The sequence below is a fragment of the Corvus hawaiiensis genome, chromosome 2, assembly GCF_020740725.1.
Source record: "Corvus hawaiiensis isolate bCorHaw1 chromosome 2, bCorHaw1.pri.cur, whole genome shotgun sequence".
NCBI classification, from domain to species: Eukaryota; Metazoa; Chordata; class Aves; order Passeriformes; family Corvidae; genus Corvus; species Corvus hawaiiensis.
The window spans coordinates 34,268,134-34,285,743 of NC_063214.1; the positions used below are offsets into that span (position 1 = coordinate 34,268,134).

Genomic DNA, 17,610 nt, shown 5'->3' on the forward strand with positions numbered 1-17,610 from the left:
CACTGGATCCAAACTATTTTTTGCCAGGTGCATGGTACGGAAGAAATGCTCCTGAAACTCTGTTCTCACAGATGTAGCTTTGCTATACACTTACTCTCTCTTGTACTGGAAAGACAGAGAGGTACTCAAGATATGGGGCTTGAGGAATGCAGGCCAGAAGTGATGCTGAGCACAGCTGCACCAGTGCTGTCATAAAATCAAAGTTTTCCAACCAAATTTATGTATCTCTCAGTGTACACTCCTCAGAAACAACTTCAACAGCTTGTCTCAGCTCACATCTGTGATTTAAAAATCAATTTGGCACCACCAAGTGGCAAATTTGCAGAACATTGATTTTATAAGTTAATGAGTAGCATAACTTCTTAAAAATACATAATTCATAATTATTAATGCAATTCTACATGCCCAGTAACATCAGCTTTCTCATCTGTAATGTGTTGAGAAAAACTTCAAAAATTAAGTATTTTTATTTCTCACCTCTTTGCATACAATTTTATGTTCTAAAAGCATTTTCAGTACTCTATGCACATACACATTGAAAGCTTTAAACTCAAGAACTTTCATTCTCATAATTTATGACTATGATTTTTCTGCTAGTCCAGTAGCATTATTTGACACATCAAATGTGTTTGTTCTAAACTACGTATCACCGAGATGTTCTGTTACTCACTTATAAAACTCACCTGCATAAATCTTTTCAATATTTAACTTGAATTCACCCAACCTTTCTTTGTCTTTCAATCAAATGCCTCTATTTTCAGGTGAACATACTGAGTTGCTAAAAAATCAGTTAGATGAAAATGCTTGTGTTGGTTCAGAAATAAAGATATTTCATACACAAACTCCTTCAATAAATAAATATAGAAAGTACCAACCTGGTACTCTCAAAGAGACCTCTTTTCAATGTAGATAATTCATAAGCAAAAAGTCCTGGCTTGTTCTCTTTCATTCCATTTGCATATAATATTTCCATTACCATTACATATTGAAGACACCTAGTACATCTCCTTGCTTTTCCTGAAAATTGATGCTTTTCTGATGATTTTGAACTAACACCTATTTTAAAAGGAACAAGATCTTAAGGTCTTAAGGAACAAGGAACAAGGTCTTAAGCCCAGTAAGTGCCAAGCACCTGGCACTAACAAAATTAAGCACAAAGCACTTTATACACATGAGCAATTCTATCTATGTTAAGTCATACAGTTAAACCTCTGCTTGTGTTTGTGTGACATGGAACTGAGCCAGAGTATTCAAAGTCTTGCTGAATCAAAGCTTTTGTTCAGCACCTTTTTTTGTTTGTTTGTTTTTAATCAGACCTCTTTTTATGGGCACCTACTGATAGGAATCCTAGTTTAAAGAAGCACCGGTGATTTGTTTCAAATAATCAAATGCCCAGTCACCACAAAAATCCCTGCTAGAGCCTTAGTGTAGAAAAAATGGAGAACATGAAAAATTTTAAAAACTGGAGTAATATGCATACCCTTGGGTCAGCACTTCCTGTGAGTTGTGTTAGTATCTACAGACACCTCACTTTTCTCAGTTTAAGCATTTCAGCTCTGGTATTTCTAGGACCTTCATGATGTGATTACTTTTACAAACTTCACAAAACACTTCACATCTATTCTCTGTTTACTGCCCTTTCAAGATGCTTTTCATGTACCATCTAATATTAATGACCGGACTTCTAGGCTGGCTTTTTGCCTAGAGGAATCACACAGTATCCTTGTGGTGTAATGAAGGAGGCAGGAGGTTTGGAGAAGAAAACAGATGCCTAGTTTGCTCTCTAGAGAGTGTGTGAAGTGCAGCCTGACCAGCCAGGTGCCCGAACAACCACAGAAGCAGAAGCCTACACGACCGAGAAACAAACTCTTTATTAAATGCAAAGTAACTGTAAATAATACAGGGATCAGGATGTACACCTGACTTGTCCAAAAACATCAGCTAAGGGAGATGGCCTAGGAAGGATAAAGAGTGGTGGCAAATCTCTCCTTTCCCAGATCACTTACCAGGCAAGAAGCAAAAGTGCACTAGTAAACAACTAACATTTCAATCCTCTCAGAAATGCATTGAGCCTATATAACTTTAAATTAACTTACTTCTGTTCAGACTATAGAGAGAATTCCTGACAAGAGTTCACTGAATTGAGACATCAATAAGGATCATTTTTAGAACGCTGTTTTATCCTACATGTAACATATCAAAGAGAATGAACATAACAATTATTTTGGGTTGTGTTGCTGGCTGGTTTCAGCAAGTAACAACAGTAGACTACCATCTCCTTTGCAAAATTTCATCTGCATTCACATGGGACCTGCATCACTCATTTCAGGAACATGTGTAAGAATGTTCTGCATTTGTAAAAATTTCACATAAGGGAAGGAACAATACATAGCTTCCTTCTTGCATAATTGCCATTGTGTGTAAGGTTCTGGTCAAAAAAGTGCGATGGAACATATAAAAAAAACCCTTCTAAATCTGAATTATATTCTCAAACTTTTATGAAACTTTGAGCTCTCTGGAAAGCAATACAGGAGTTCTCTAAAACCTTCACAGAATATACTTAAGCAGTGGAGAAAACACCAGGACTGTGCACAAGGCTAATAGAATTTGTACAGCACTACTGTAAAAGAACTATTTCAAAGAATTGGCTATAATTAAAGCACAGTGCATTCTGCTAGATATTCAAAAATACATACTTTTCATAGGAAGAAGTCATAAACCAGGAAGAATGAGTCACTATAAACAATTATAAGGCTTCTGGTGGAGTTCAGCCCATTTTTTAAGTCCTACACTTCCCTAGAGGGCAGGCTGCCATCTGGGCCTCACACAATATCCTTCGAACACTATTCTGTCTACTCCAGCATTTCAGGGAGCATCCTATACATCAGTCACACGTCTAATAAATTTGGGAACAACAAAATCATTGAAATGAAGAGAAAACATACAAACGTGGAAACCCCATCATCTGGCTAGAAAAGCTGTAACTTTCAAACACCTACACAACCACAAATAAAAGGCAACTTCTCATGTAACTATAAGCCCATTTCATCCCTATTTATTTTCCCTGCCAAAATGAAAATGCTCACAACTCACCTAAAAAAAACCTGAAATAGCGGATGAAAACAGAAAACATACATGACAAGGTCCTGAGTCCAGAGGGAGGATGAGGGAATCTGTTATTTTGAAAATTATTATAAATGAAAAACCTTGGTATCAGAGCAGATCTGGAACGCTGGACACAGAGAGGAGGATCAGAACCATGATGTACACACAGCACCTGTTACTGATGTGGATTGCAAAGTCTATGTCCTCCTTCAGGGACCCGGGAAGAGAACACTGAACTCTTAGTGCTGGGGGGACCTGTGGTGAAGGGAACAAAACTAAAACTGTGGGATGCAAAGGCTGCTGGCAGTTTTTATGCTTCATGAACACAAACAGGTCTTCCCAGTTACACTAGTAAACCATTTTCCATGCTAACTTGTTTTGGCAAGTGGAGGAAATAAAATGACTCATAAGACATACATGGCAAGTATTTCCATTAACCATATGTTCTTTTTCATCTTTCTGCCTTGTCCAAAGCACGCTATGCACGCTATGACTGCACCGTCAAATAACACCACACTGAGCAAGAAGATGGCCGAGATTGACGAGATCATTAATAATCACCCACCTCCCCTTCCTTTTGCTAAGGGAAGGAAGCTCTCAGCAACCTGTACGTAGCTGATGTGGATTAGCTACTGGCACCCTGCACAGAGTTTAATGGCAAATACGAGATGGTTTCCACCCTGCTCAAATAGCTCTGCTGTGAGTGCCAGAGGGAGCTGTCCTGGAGGCACAGGCAAAGGCAAGAGCATCTCCTCAGACATCAGCAAAGAGTCCGTACATGGCCACTGTGGAACAGGCTGCACAGAGCAGCTCTGGATGCCCCACCCCTGCAAGTGTTCAAGGCCAGGCTGGATGGGGCTTGGAGCAGTCTGGTCTAGTGGAAGGTGTCCCGGCCCACAGCAGGGTGGTTGGAACGATCTTTAGGGTCCTTTCCAACCCAAACCATTCTATAATTTACCACTTAGCCCATCCCACACTGGCCATGCATTTAGTTCCCTTTACTCACAGGTCCTTAGGCATAAATTTGCTTAAATCCGGTCAGCTGCATCCCTTACGAAAGGCCTAAGAGTCCCCATTAGACATGACCACATTTCCAGCACCTTTAATATTATCCTTGGTTTCTGTGTCAAGTCTGAAGTCCCATGAGCAGTCTGAGTCAGCAAACATCTTGTCTTCCAGACTAGTTTCAACCAAAGAGAAGTCCCTCATCTATTTCATTAAACAACTAGCAAACACTGAGTAAAAGAAAGGGAATGGTATCTCCCCTTTGGCACCAGCACTGGTTTATAACATAAATATTCTTCTTGAAGAACTATCTAACTTGTTTCTATCTCAACTCAGTATAAGGAAAATGTGAGATCCTTTTAGTTATTCAAAGAAGTTTACAGATCACAGAGAAAAACGGCAGCCTTGGTATGAACTTGGCATAATAAATAAACAGAAAGACAAAACCCTCTAGTTTGAACCAGGCAAGAAATTTCAGTAAACCTCTGACAAAAAATTGTGGCAATAAGGAACCCCATCTTCATGCAGCAAGCTTGGCATAAAAATAATAAATTGGAATCATGTGACCTCATGAGAAAAAGAGCAGTCATTCCTGTTTGAAAGAACTATCTAAATATCTTATTTTCTGAGTCACTTGATGAGTATCATCCTACCAAATTGTGTGCCTACAAAAAAAAAAAAAAAGACACAGAAAGGGGAAAAAATAAAACTGCTCTGCCTCCTGAATGAATGAAAAGAGCAATTAAACATGCTGTAATTAAACTGCAGATCAAAACAGAACGAACAAGTCACCAAGTAGCAGTTTTATATCCTGTTCCTAGAAAGATTGTTGGCAGGCATTACAAACAAACAAACCACGCTCACATTTAAATGACATTGTTATCCTAGGAAAGCACTTTGAAATCTGGATGCTCACCAGCTAGATCATTTACACACAAATATCTGAGTATATTTATCTCTCTTATTTGTACAAATACTTATTAGAACACTCTCCTCTTACCTGGACTATTCAGAGCACAGGTCACTCTAACATTATCCAGCAAAGGTAACATTTTTATCCTGCTGGTAAACTCCCTCCTACACATTCCATGTGAGGAACCCAGCACACCACCTCTTTCACTGCTGCTTGCAAATGAATCATGACCAACATGGAAAGTGCTTTGAACTGGGACAAAAATGCGTTTTCTACCCCCAGCTCTTTTATTAAGTTGCATCACCAGCATAACAGACCTTGCTAGCAGAGTTGCATCCTGACTTCACTGCATTAGTCCAACCCAGCAGTACCAAGTCCCAGCACTGTCAAGTCCACCACTAAACCACGTCCCCAAGGGCTACATCTACACGTCTTTTAAGTTAAGTCCATGAATGGTGACTCCACCACTTCCCTGGGCAGCTTTGTTCCAGTGCTTGACAACTCTTCCATGAAGACATTTTCCTAATACCCAAACTAAACCTCCCCAGCACAACTTGAGGCCATTAATTCTTGCCCTATTGTTTGTTACTTGGCAGAAGAGACCAACCTCAACCTGGCTACCACCTCCTTTCAGGTGGTTGTAGAGTGATAAAGTCCCCCCGAGCCTCTTTTTCCCCAGAATAAACAATCCCAGCTCACTCAGCTGCTCCTCACCAGACCTGTGCCCCAGACCCTTCACCACTTCCATTGCCCTTCTCTGGGCACACTCAGGCCCCTCAGTGTCTTTCTTGTACTGAGAGGCCCAAAACTGAACGCAGGATTCGAAGTGTGGCCTCACCAGTGCTGAGTACAAGGGGACAATCACTGCCCTGGTCCTGCTGGCCACACTATTGCTGATACAGGCCAGGATGGCACTGAGCTTCTTGGCCACCTGGGCACATAGCTGGCTCATGTTCCGGGGCTGTCAAGCAACACCCTTGGATTCTTTCCCCACGAGCAGCTTCCCAAACACTCTTTCCTAAACCCATAGCATCACCTTGAGCACCCTTTCTTCCCTTATCTTTTATTCTACAATCTTCCCTTGTCTACAGTTCAATCTAATTATGCTTTGCCTTCTAATGCTCACATTACCATCAGTCACCTTCTCACTGTATATGAAAGAGACTTAAAAAATCACTTTCATTGTCACCAGCATAACTCTTGAAGCTGGAATTAAAGACCAAAGTAAATAAAATCCCTGGAGAGCTGTTCTTCAGCAGCCCTTTAGGAGATAGAAGATGGCTTAATCTTTCACAAGCCCCCTATTTCATTCTCTGGTTCTTAAGTGCCTAGGAATGTTGGGGACTTTTTAAGCTAATATAAGCAACAGCAGAAAGGTTAACAAAAGCAACACTGATGTTAGAATAAAGCATAAAATTTAGCAAGAAAAGCATGTTGTACTGTGCAATGAAAAAGAATAGGAGGTAGGAAAAAAAAAAGAAAATTACTTTGAAAACAATGCAGGAAAAATAGCACAGAATCTATTTTAGAAACTGGAAATAGCCCAGGAAAGACAGCAAATGAAAGCCCAATTTACTGACTCGAAAAATGTATTGAATAAAAAATGGGCTCCAGTCCACAAACTTAGGACATGTGAAGAGCAAGTAAGAAAAATCAAGCCTTGGAGCAATACGCAAACAAGCAGATTGCACTTAAAAACAGGTACTGAAAACATTTGAAATTGTCACTGATGGCCGTTGTTGGCAGTAAACTCAGGTGAGTGATCCTCACATGCAGTGACAACACCGTACATTTCTACTGTCTACAATCACTTGACGTGCTGATCCTTCATTTGGGCATATGCAAACCCTGACTGAAACTGCTGGGACCACACCCCATAAAAGCAAAGACACGGCAGCACAGGTATCTTTCATTCTAGCTGGTACACACAGGAAACTAGAATTATTCCAGGATTCTCTTGCCTGCTCATGCATCTCAGTCTCCAATACAACCAAGACTTTTAGAACATGAACAGAAAATCCTCCTCGTTTCCTTCCTTAGCCCTGAACTGTGTAATTACAATTCTTAAAGTGTAAGTAGGACAAAGGTGAAAAGCAATTGTAAACATTACGCTTTAGTAGTGGACTCTGGAGTGCTTCACAGCTCCTCAGTGCAAATATGCATCTCCACGGCTTCTGGATACACTGGGATAAGTTCACTTCAGAGAAATTTCAGTAGTTTGTTTTTTTCCCACTGGAAGAAGCAGGCAGAGATGAGCTGCAGTGGGTGGCATCAACATGTCCAGTTCAGGCACTGGGAGCCAGCCTTTGGAGCATGTTGCAGAATACACTTGCCTATTTTGCTTGTGTCAGGCACAAAGGTGTCCTACAGAAAGCACAAGTGGTTAAGGGCCGTAACAAAAAGAACAAGCAGGTTGATCAGATGGGTTGATCCAACTCTACCATAAGAAATGCTAAAAAGGCACACATCCAGAAGCACAACCCCTCTCCAGAAATATCGGTAGCAAAAGGAGGATTTACATCCAGATATCAGTCTGGCCTGAGGCACTTGCTGGCCACTGCAATCAGGGAGGCTCACACTTGCAGGAAGGATGTAAGCAAAAGTTGAGATGGCAGTGTTCACCGTCCTCACCTTTTGATCTAACACTAAGTAGCTGCACAGCTATTCAAGTGGTAAAATTTAATTCAGTGTCCTTGATCACTCTCAGAAGGATCAAAATTACGACTCCCTCTCCAAGGAGGGTGGCCCAGACAGAAGGCAAGCAGCCAGAAAAGAAACGCAAAATTCAAGGGACCAAAGAAAGGAGAAAAGGAAGTTATGAGCCTACTTCCTGTGAAAAGGAGCCTGAGCTTTCATTCCTACACCAAACTCCCGGAATTTTTTAGATATTTTGCCATTAAAAAATAGGAAAGAGCAGCAGCATAGCAGTAGGATTCATCTGAGCAAATGTAGATATTGACACCTGAGCTAATTCCATATAATCCATTTACAGCCCACAGAGAGAAACACACTTTAAGGAATAGTCAGCTCATCCTGAAGTAAAACATCTGAGCTCTGTTAAATAAATTTGGAGAGATTAATTCTGTTATAGAGTGTCTGGCAACTTTTTCCAGTGAAAACCACCTCTTTCAGTGGGAGAAGGTCTTAAAGGAGTGTTATCAGTTACTGGGGGTGGGTACATCTCATTCTTAAACTCTTCCCTAAGCTCTTAGGCTCCCCACTAGACACCGAATTACCATTGCAGATGTGACTTTAGCTCCTACAGTTTATCTGTACACAAACACTTCCAGCAGACAAAATTAAATGTCTAAGCATGGCAGCATTTAACTTCAGATGAAAGCTTCTAGCCTGCTATGTTAAAGTAAAGCATCATCAATGCAGTTAAGTAAGTGAAGTGTTTAATACACATAGCAGAGAGTTGTATACATCAGGAGTTAAGAAGCTGCCAGCTTTATTTAGCTTTATTCGCATAATGAACATAACAAGCTTCTTTTAACACTTTCTGTTAGGACAAGTTGAATGAAAGTCCTTTTTCACTCCATTATATGAAAAGAAGTAAATGCATTTTAATCCCTTACTTTGTTCTGTTACTAGAAACACCCCTCTGATGTCAATTTTCCCATATTCCTCAGGTACCCTCCAAGCGTTAATATTAACAGCATTACAGAGAGAGAATGTTGATTATATTACAAAATCACTTTCTCCCACATCTCTCACTTAAATAAAAAGGCAATATTAAAAAACTCATGTTGAATAAAAAACACTTTTTTAAAGCAAGTTTCATTACCAAGGTTATAATTCCTCAGTCTTCTCTTCAGATGGAAAAAACCAACAAAAAAAAAAAAAAAGACAAAAACAAAACCAAACCCCGCAACACCAAAGAACCCCAAATATTTATCCTGTTCCATGCATCACATGAGAGATACTACAAAGACATTTCTGTCCCTTTTCAGATTTAATTTTTAAAATAGTATGTTTTTTCTCTAGTCACTGGTGATCCAACCTGCGTTCAAATAAAATTCATTTACACTCCGGGATTCACCATTTTATCTTTCATTTACCAACAATTTTACTGAACCATAGCAACAGGTAAATATTTCTTTGTAGTTTCTCTGTAACCGTCAAATATTGCAGACACCTTTTTGTGAAAACCTAGTCTTGCAAACCATAATCTTTTTAATAATATTTTTTATTTACTGGACCCTAAAGAAGTATAAGAATAAAACTACAGTGCAAAGACACACATTTTCTACTTTTCAAAACATCCGGCAGTGACAAACTTGTGCAGAAACATTTGAGTACTACTCGGTAAGCATTTGGTATTTGACAAGCAGCAGCATTATGTGAACATGAGGTTTTTTTAAGGATCAGGATAAGCAAACTTTGAAGGTGAAGCCAACACAAGTCATTCTGCAATGCAGAACACGCTTCTCTGTCAGCTGGAAATAAGTAACTGCATGTTTGTTCTGCTCTAAGGTAATATCAGTTCATTAATCTATCAGCAGTGCAAGTGAGATTTTAAAACAGTTTATAAAAATATCAGATATCCAGAATGAGGCACATGATATCTCAGAGACTTGGGCAAAACAATCGTAACAGAGCAACATTTCTAGGAGCTGACAAGGATTCTGTGAAAGGTAGCAGTCACATGGCTGGATGAAAGTCATTCTACAGATGAATTCATGATCCCAAACAAAGAATTCTCCATCTTTAACCCAATTAGAACAGAATTTGAGGGTTCTTTTAAATCATTTCAGAGCTAGCAGCAACTTTTTGTCCATTATGTCTTAAGAAACCCAGGAAGTATCTGAGAATAGAAATTTAAGAAGCAGAATTGTCCAAGACAGTTGTCTGACAAAGTGCTAGTAGTACATAAAAACAGTGTGGTTTTTCACCAACTTCCTTAAGTCTAGATCTAAAATGAAGACTGCTTTAGACTTAAAGAAAAAGCAAACCACGTATGTCCTCCTGAGAGCTGGTAACCGAATCATGCACAAAGTGAAGATTCACAGAAGTTTCATTCCTTGAAACGCCCAACTCTTAAGTATGAATTTCTATGAGCAAACTCATGTTTTGACCTGTCAACACTATTAAAATATCTACCGCCGTTAACATAATTCTTTTAATTGCAAGAAACGGTTGTAACTGTGGGGCTATTGCAGCTCCCCAGGGGAGCCAAGACTGGTACCTTTCGGGTCAACATTATCTCCTGTCTATCCAAGCAGCCTAAAAGCCCCAGACCCCTTTGCCAGACTGGCAGCACTGCTGCCTCTCTTGTTGCCTCTCAGTAACTCAGGCTCAGCTGCTGTCAGCCATCTCTTACACAACTTTTAATCTGAGCTAGAAAGTAAGACAAGGGTAACAGCATGAAGGGACACTTGAGTTTCTAGCTACCATTTCCATACTGCCTGGCACCACTCACTCCCCATGTCTGAGATACAAACCCTCCAAACTACACAACCACATCTGGGAAGAACCTGGCAGCTTGGGCTGCAGACAGACGGAAAGCGCCGCAAAGTAACCCAAACACACAACATTGTCTGAAAACATAAAACTTCTGCCATCAAATCCTTCCCTTCCCCTATAAGACAAAACAGACAGAAAGGAAGGTGAACACACCCAGGCAGTAGAAAAAGTGTTTATGCACAGCACTTGGAAAAGAAAACTATGAGCCACAGTGCATATCACTCAATGTGACAGCAACCACCAGCTGCTGTTTCAGAACGTGGGTAAAGAAAACTCACAGCACATGGAACAAAATTACCTGCCCATAGGTTAGCTTTAAATCACCTCTTTACATAGAGCCTGGCTTAACATAAAAGCAAGAAACTTTGTGTTCTTAGTTTTATTTTTAAATGCTTTCACTACAACTCAACATTCATCAGCTTCTAAATATTTCTGAGCTCTGGCCTCAGTAATAATTTGCAGCAATTGTTGCAATTACGGAACACGTGAAAGGCATCTAAATCTCAACTACTTTTGAGTTTCATTCAATGCACCATTTTTCTAGTTTTACCATATAAAAGAAATGCAAAACTCTAGGAGCCTTGCTTTGAATACTTTTAAAAATGTGCTCTGAAGTTAATAGTATAAGCTGTCATGCAGTCCTCCTTCCTCTACTTCCTGTGTTATCTTTCAAGGTGGAGCTGCCACTGCTGAGCACTAAAATCACGACAGAGGCAAACAAGCAAACGACAAAACAGGAGGTAGATACACATACTCAGTATATCCCCCAAGTTTTAATATGATTCTCAGCCCATTCCTCATGCTATCTGGTATTTCTTTAATTTTAAAACTCCATGTCCATGTTAATAGCCATGCTTTCCTGACTTATCACAATACTACCTAGAGTATTTTGTTAACAGCTAATTTTAAATATTCTGGGATGTATTTGTTATAAACATTTTCCTTTATAATACACACTTACAACTCTCCTTCATTTGCAGTTTTGTTGCCCATTGGCAATATTATTTTATCCACAGCAATGTTTCCCCTTAGGCTGAATTAGCCATCTTACACCTTGATCTTTTTAAAAAACAACTTATGTCCTTCTGGTTTCTTGGCAAATGAGAATAATAGCCCATGATATTAAAAAAAAAAAAATTAAGAAATTAGGAATTCTACTTTATTTATACTACAGTGACCCATATAAAATAATCTTTTTCTAACCAACTTCCTGTTATTCAATCAGTTTAAGGTTTATGATGGTGCTTTCCATCTGAACTGATGACCACTCTGGATGCTGAGTCACATTCAGTGGTTGACTCGGCTTGAGTGATGCACCCCCTCATGTTCCTCCAGCCCTCTGCCAGATAGAGTTGTCAGGGCTGAACAGAAAGCAAAGCCCCTCCTCAGCAAGTCTTAACTTAAAATCAACAGCAAGAACACAGACCACTGGCAACATCAGTTTGCATTAACATGCTGGGCTGTAGACTGCAAAGGCTAAAAATGTTCTCCATGCCTCACCTGATTCCTCCTGCCACAAAGAATAACATCAAAGAAAGGGTTGGGCATGAGAGTTACTATCTGGGTCATGCCACGTAAGGTTACTCCAGAACGCCAAGTCAACCACTTTAATCGGCGACCTCCTTAAAAAGACTGCATCTATATGTAAGCGTATGTCAAACATGAGCCATCTACCTTTGCTTCACAAGAACTATCCATGCTTTCAAAAGAAAACAGCAGAATATTTCTCTCTGGAGAATAACTACTACAACTATCAGAACTATGAAATTACAATTTCATAGAGTTTATCAAAACTAGATGTAAAAGCTCCTTGCTTTTGATTCCCTAAATCTTTGCTACAATCTTCAAAATATGCTAATCACTCTGGTTTCCATTTCTTTACTCAAATACACACCTGTATTTTTTTTTTACCAGCTGTACTTCTAAACTTTTTTAGAAAGCCGAGTTAATACCTAATCCAGGCAGCTCAGCATGCTTCCACATTATGAACCACATTCCACATAATTTCCTAATACGTCAGTTTTACCATATTTCATCTTTATTGCCAGAAAGGCAATAGAAGCAAGATATCACAAATTAGCCTAATAATGACACCTTATGCAAAGAGGTTATTTAAGTTCTCAGCAACATAGTTGTTTTAATCACTGCATTATGGCTGATGATTTTAGCTATTCATGTTTCCTAGATTTTTCTTCTTTTTACACAAGACACTTCTCTCTCCACATGCTCTGCAAGTTCACCTTGGACTTTTTACTGCTAGCTATGAATACGTTCTCTGCGTGGATTTCAGCAGGGTGAGATTTCCACCTTCCAAACAATTTCTACTTGGCATACAAACCAACATTTAGCCCTTAGGCTTATCCTCACCATCCTGCTCCCATTTGTCCAGCCTGCATTTAGAGACATCTACTAGCTTTGTGAAGATGCTCCATCATCTAGGACATAGTGCTTTTATTCCTCAACTTATGACTACTCCTTCTGGTCTCCCTTCATAAAGGTTAGGTCTTCCAAAAGCTCCCTTGTTGCCATATCAGTTTTTCTTACCTGCTGCTAAACTTTCCTAACCTTCATACACACTGTTAATATGTTATTTAGGAAGTCAGCTAATGCTGTCTGCTACAGATTTTTTTTAAGCTTAAATATACATTTCAAGGGATAATCTTGCCACTTAATGGAAGTGTCTTTTGCAAAGCAGGGCATTCACATGGCCACTTTATGCCAGCTTAAACTGGTTCCCTTTCAACTACCACCTCCAGGCTATACTGGGAGAGGGGTTAAGTGTTCCTTTTTGTTGTTGTGGCACTCCACCACACAGCTCTCCACCTTGGATGCTTTATTGCAATATATTGTTGATAACTACAAAAACACCACGCTGCAGGCTCTGGGATCAAACTAAAATTTCTACAATTTATCATTCACTAATTAATACAGCTTTTGTGAACCATCACAGTTTGTTCTCAAGAGGAAACCTTTATAATCCTGGTAGTCATTAATACTAAAAGGCAATAAACGTGCCCTGGCACTGGTGCTCCTAGATAGCTGTAGATGAGTTGGAAAATAGCCAGGGTAGTACCAGAGGGACACTGAGTAGAGTAGGAAATAAAGTGTTTACTCACACACAAACTTAACCAGCTTTATTCAGCATACTACTGGTTCAGGACAACTGTTAGAACAGAAAAATGGAATAGCCCTAGACAACCAAAAAAACTGGCAGAGCTTCATGCTGATAAGAACCATTTTCCTGGAAAAGAGGATTTTCAAGGTTAGGGTAGGTAAAGTACAACTTGCTTGCTACCCATTCTTCAAATATCAATCAAGCCTGTGAGTTCAAGGGTATAAGATGCATTATCTCTGAAGTACTAAAAGACCTAAATGATCATAATGGAAAGAAACTGAATACTAGAACAGAGCTGCTGAAACACAGGAATCTTGAAAAATAAGCCTCCTCTCACTTAAAGAAATTATTTTTTTTCCCCAGACCACTAGACATCAACATGGTCAAAATTTCTACAGTAGTTCTGAGAAATTCTCTGCTTGAGCTTTAAGAGCTTTCTTTAGTTCTTGGGGAATATATGAGAGACTGACAAATGCTAGAGGCTACTAAGAAATACCTATTAATGCTAAAATGTTTGTTGAGGTTTACAGATGAGTTGAAGCAAAGGAAAGTTCATTGATTTGGAGAAAAAATGGGACAAGAGAAAGGGTAATGAAATAGGGTGAAAAGATCAGCTTAATGTTATGACCAGCCACAGACCTTGCTATTGCACAACTGGAACACTATGCTCTTACTGCAAGGCTGAAAGAAATAAAAAAATATACACACCTTTTACAAGTTTTATTATTTCTCAACAGTTTAAACATTTTACTGAACTCAAGAAATATCAACAGCCAACCATCAACCACTGCTGCACTGCTCTGCCCCATCATTAGCGCTCAAGTAGAGAGTAATGAAGAGCCTACAGCACACTGGGAGGGTGCTACAGCCCACACAGGCAGCCTGGCAGTTCCCCCACCATGGGATGGGTGATCCCTGCAGTGCACACTGCATTCCCAGTGCACACTGCCTGCATCAGGAGGTACTCCTGGAATGCAAGTTCAGTTCTCTCACCAACCATACACCTGGTTTTCCTCCCAGAGGAGCACAACAGAGATTGTCCTGGGAGGATTCCAGAGGACACTTGTCCCAACTATGGCAGGTAATACGAAGTCCTGAATACCTCCATTTACTCCCAGCTGTCAGAAACATGGAGGAACACAGCTGTACCAAGAAGTATTTTATTGCCCAGGGAGAGACCTTGACATTAAAATGGGCACTTCCAAAGAACTGCAAGACAACTGGTTTTGAGGCAGCAGTGAGCACATAGCCACAGCATTCTTCATCAAGTTATCTATTCATCATCTTCCCATCATCTGCCCCTTCTTGACAGTTCGGTAGCTCCTGTCCTCTGCTTCACCCCACACAAAGGAATTCATTCTGTTACTGTGATCAGGAGTAGTCAGCACAGACTCACTAAATCATGCTTGACCAACCCAGTTGGCTTCTACAACAAAACAACTACCTGGATGGATGAGGGAAGAGCAGTGGATGCTGTGAACCTTGACTTTAGCAAGGATTTTGACACTGTCTCTCACAACATTCTCACAGACAAACTCAGGAAGTGTGGGCTGGACGAGCAGACAGCGAGGTGGAACAGCAGATCCCAAAGGGTCATAATCAGCAGCACGGGGTCTAGTTGGAGGCCTGTCACTAGCAGGGTCCCTCAAGGTTCAATACTGAGCCCAGTATTGGATAACTTATCCATCCATTACTTGGATGAAGGGGCAGATGCCTCTGCAGCAAGTTCACTGCTGACACAAAGCTGGGAGGAGTGGCCAACAGCCCAGAGGGCTGTGCAGCCCTTCAGAAGGGCCTTGACAGGTTGGAGAGATGGGCAGAGAGGAACCTTCTGAAATTCCACAAAGGCAAATGCAGGGTATTGCACCTGGGAAAGAGTAAACCCACGCAGCAGCACAGACCAGGGGCTGACCTGCTGGAAAGCAGCTCTGCTCCTTCCAGAGAAGAACCTGGGGGTCCTGGTGGACAACAGGCTGCCCATGAGCCAGCAGTGCCCCTGTTGCCAAGGCCAATGGTATCCTGGGGTGCCTTAGGAAAAGCCCCAGTAAGGCCACATCTGGAGTGCTGTGTGCAGTTCTGGGCTCTTCAGTACAAGGGGGACATGGAGCTCCTGGAGCAGGTCCAGTGGTGGTCTACAAAGATGATTAAGGGACTGGAGCATCTCTCTTAGGAGGAAAGGCTGAGGCCTGTTCAGCCTTGAGAAGAGAGGACTGAGAAGGGATCTCATCCATGTATATAAGTACCTAAAGAGAGGGTGCCAAGGAGATGGATCCAGGCTCTTCTCAGTGGTGCCAAGCACCAGGACATGAGGCAATGGGCATATACACAGGAAGAACGAAACTGATGCACAGGAAGTTCCACCTGAATATGAGGAAGAACTTCTTTACTGCATGGATGACTGTGCACTAGAACAGGCTGCCCAGAGAGGTTGTGGAGTCTCACACTGGAGATATTCAAGAACTGTCTGGATGCAATCCTGTGCAATGTGCTCTAGGATAACCCTGCTTGAGCACACAAGCTGGACCAGATGACCCACTGTTTTCCCTTCCAATCTGACCTATTCTGTAATTCTGTAATCTAAATGTCAGCTTTGGGATGAGCTCAGAAATGTATGTACTAAGCAGTGGGCACTAATAATTGTACAAGTCTATCAGCTAACTGTTCTTACACTAGACAATAAGTAATGAAGTAATTCCAAACAAGAGAAAAGAAGTTCATGGTAAGTGTTGAAAATTCACTAAGATCTTGAGCTACAAAGATGGACACAGGGAGAATATTCTGAGAAACTCTTACAGTGTCTGCAGACCTCTGAAGTTGGCCAAGGCAGAGTGCTAAGGGATTGCTGGATAAAACATAACTTCCATCTTGTATGCAATAACGGTGTCACACACAACTCACTTAGATGATTATAAGGTTCTCCAATACAAATGTACCACAGTACAGCACTGCCATGGAGCTTCTTTCACTGAACACCACCTCACACCGGCCACAAGAATTTCCACCAACATTCCTGGTTCTTACACACTTGTCCTGAAATAAGCCTTAAGACTCTGACTTGGAAGGAATATCAGAAGCTTTTCCTCCAGTTCTGTGCCACCCAAACTGCTGGAATTCAATAAAGCCACCTACTGAAAGCATACTGCTCTTCCTTGGTGGAGGCACGTGGTCCAACAGAATGTGCATAATCCCTAAGAAGGCTGAGCTTTGCAAGGGCGCCTCAGATGTTCTGTAGCTCATCTGGGCCTGGAGAGCAGTGTCCCAAGTTCCTTTTTTCCACTCCATATGGCGTTCTGGCATCTCTTTCAGATGGGCAGTGTTACTGGAAAGAGACAGAACTGCTTCTCTCACCCTAAGTACAGTGTTTTCCTGTCCTCTATACTAGATCATGAGATGCGGAGTCTATCTAAAACTGGCATTAACAGCATAAATATGAAAGCAGACTGGGATGAGCTGACATGCCAGCTCAACGCACATAAAGGTGTGAAGTCTCCCCATGGCAAAACCAACAAAATAGGAATAGTTATGAGATAATTATTTCCGAGGAAAACGTCACTTCTCAAATGAATAACTGAAAAGCACATGCAGATGTGGCATGTTGACCTTAACATCAGATTAATCTACAGTAACTGAAGTGTAGACCAGACGAGTTTATTCTGCATTAGAGACTTATTTGCCATGAAGTCAGGACTGGAATGATCCCCTGTTACTTACTTTCTCCAGATTTAACCCTGTTATGCTGTTTGAGGATATCAGTTCCAAGCCACTGGAGCCTACCTTCAACAAATGAGTTAATTTGATGTCTAGAAACATGAGTGTAGAGCCTCCATCATAGTAAAAAATGAAACAAGCACAGAAGAAATAACCAAGTTCTAAAGTTTCCTAGCTATGCTTTTATTCTCCAGTAGTTAGTTGCTAAGTTAAAAATGCAGTATTTTACTACCAGGTTGTGGATTAATGGCTTTGACATAAATATTTTTGTTCAGTCCCTAGATGCAGCAGGAAGGCA

General features: G+C 40.7%; 1 protein-coding gene across 1 annotated transcript in view; it reads right to left on the reverse strand.

Annotated features, from left to right (window-relative positions):
- Positions 1-17,610, reverse strand: part of RSF1 (remodeling and spacing factor 1) — a 60,814-nt gene that overhangs the window by 36,162 nt on the left and 7,042 nt on the right. The window lies entirely within an intron of this gene.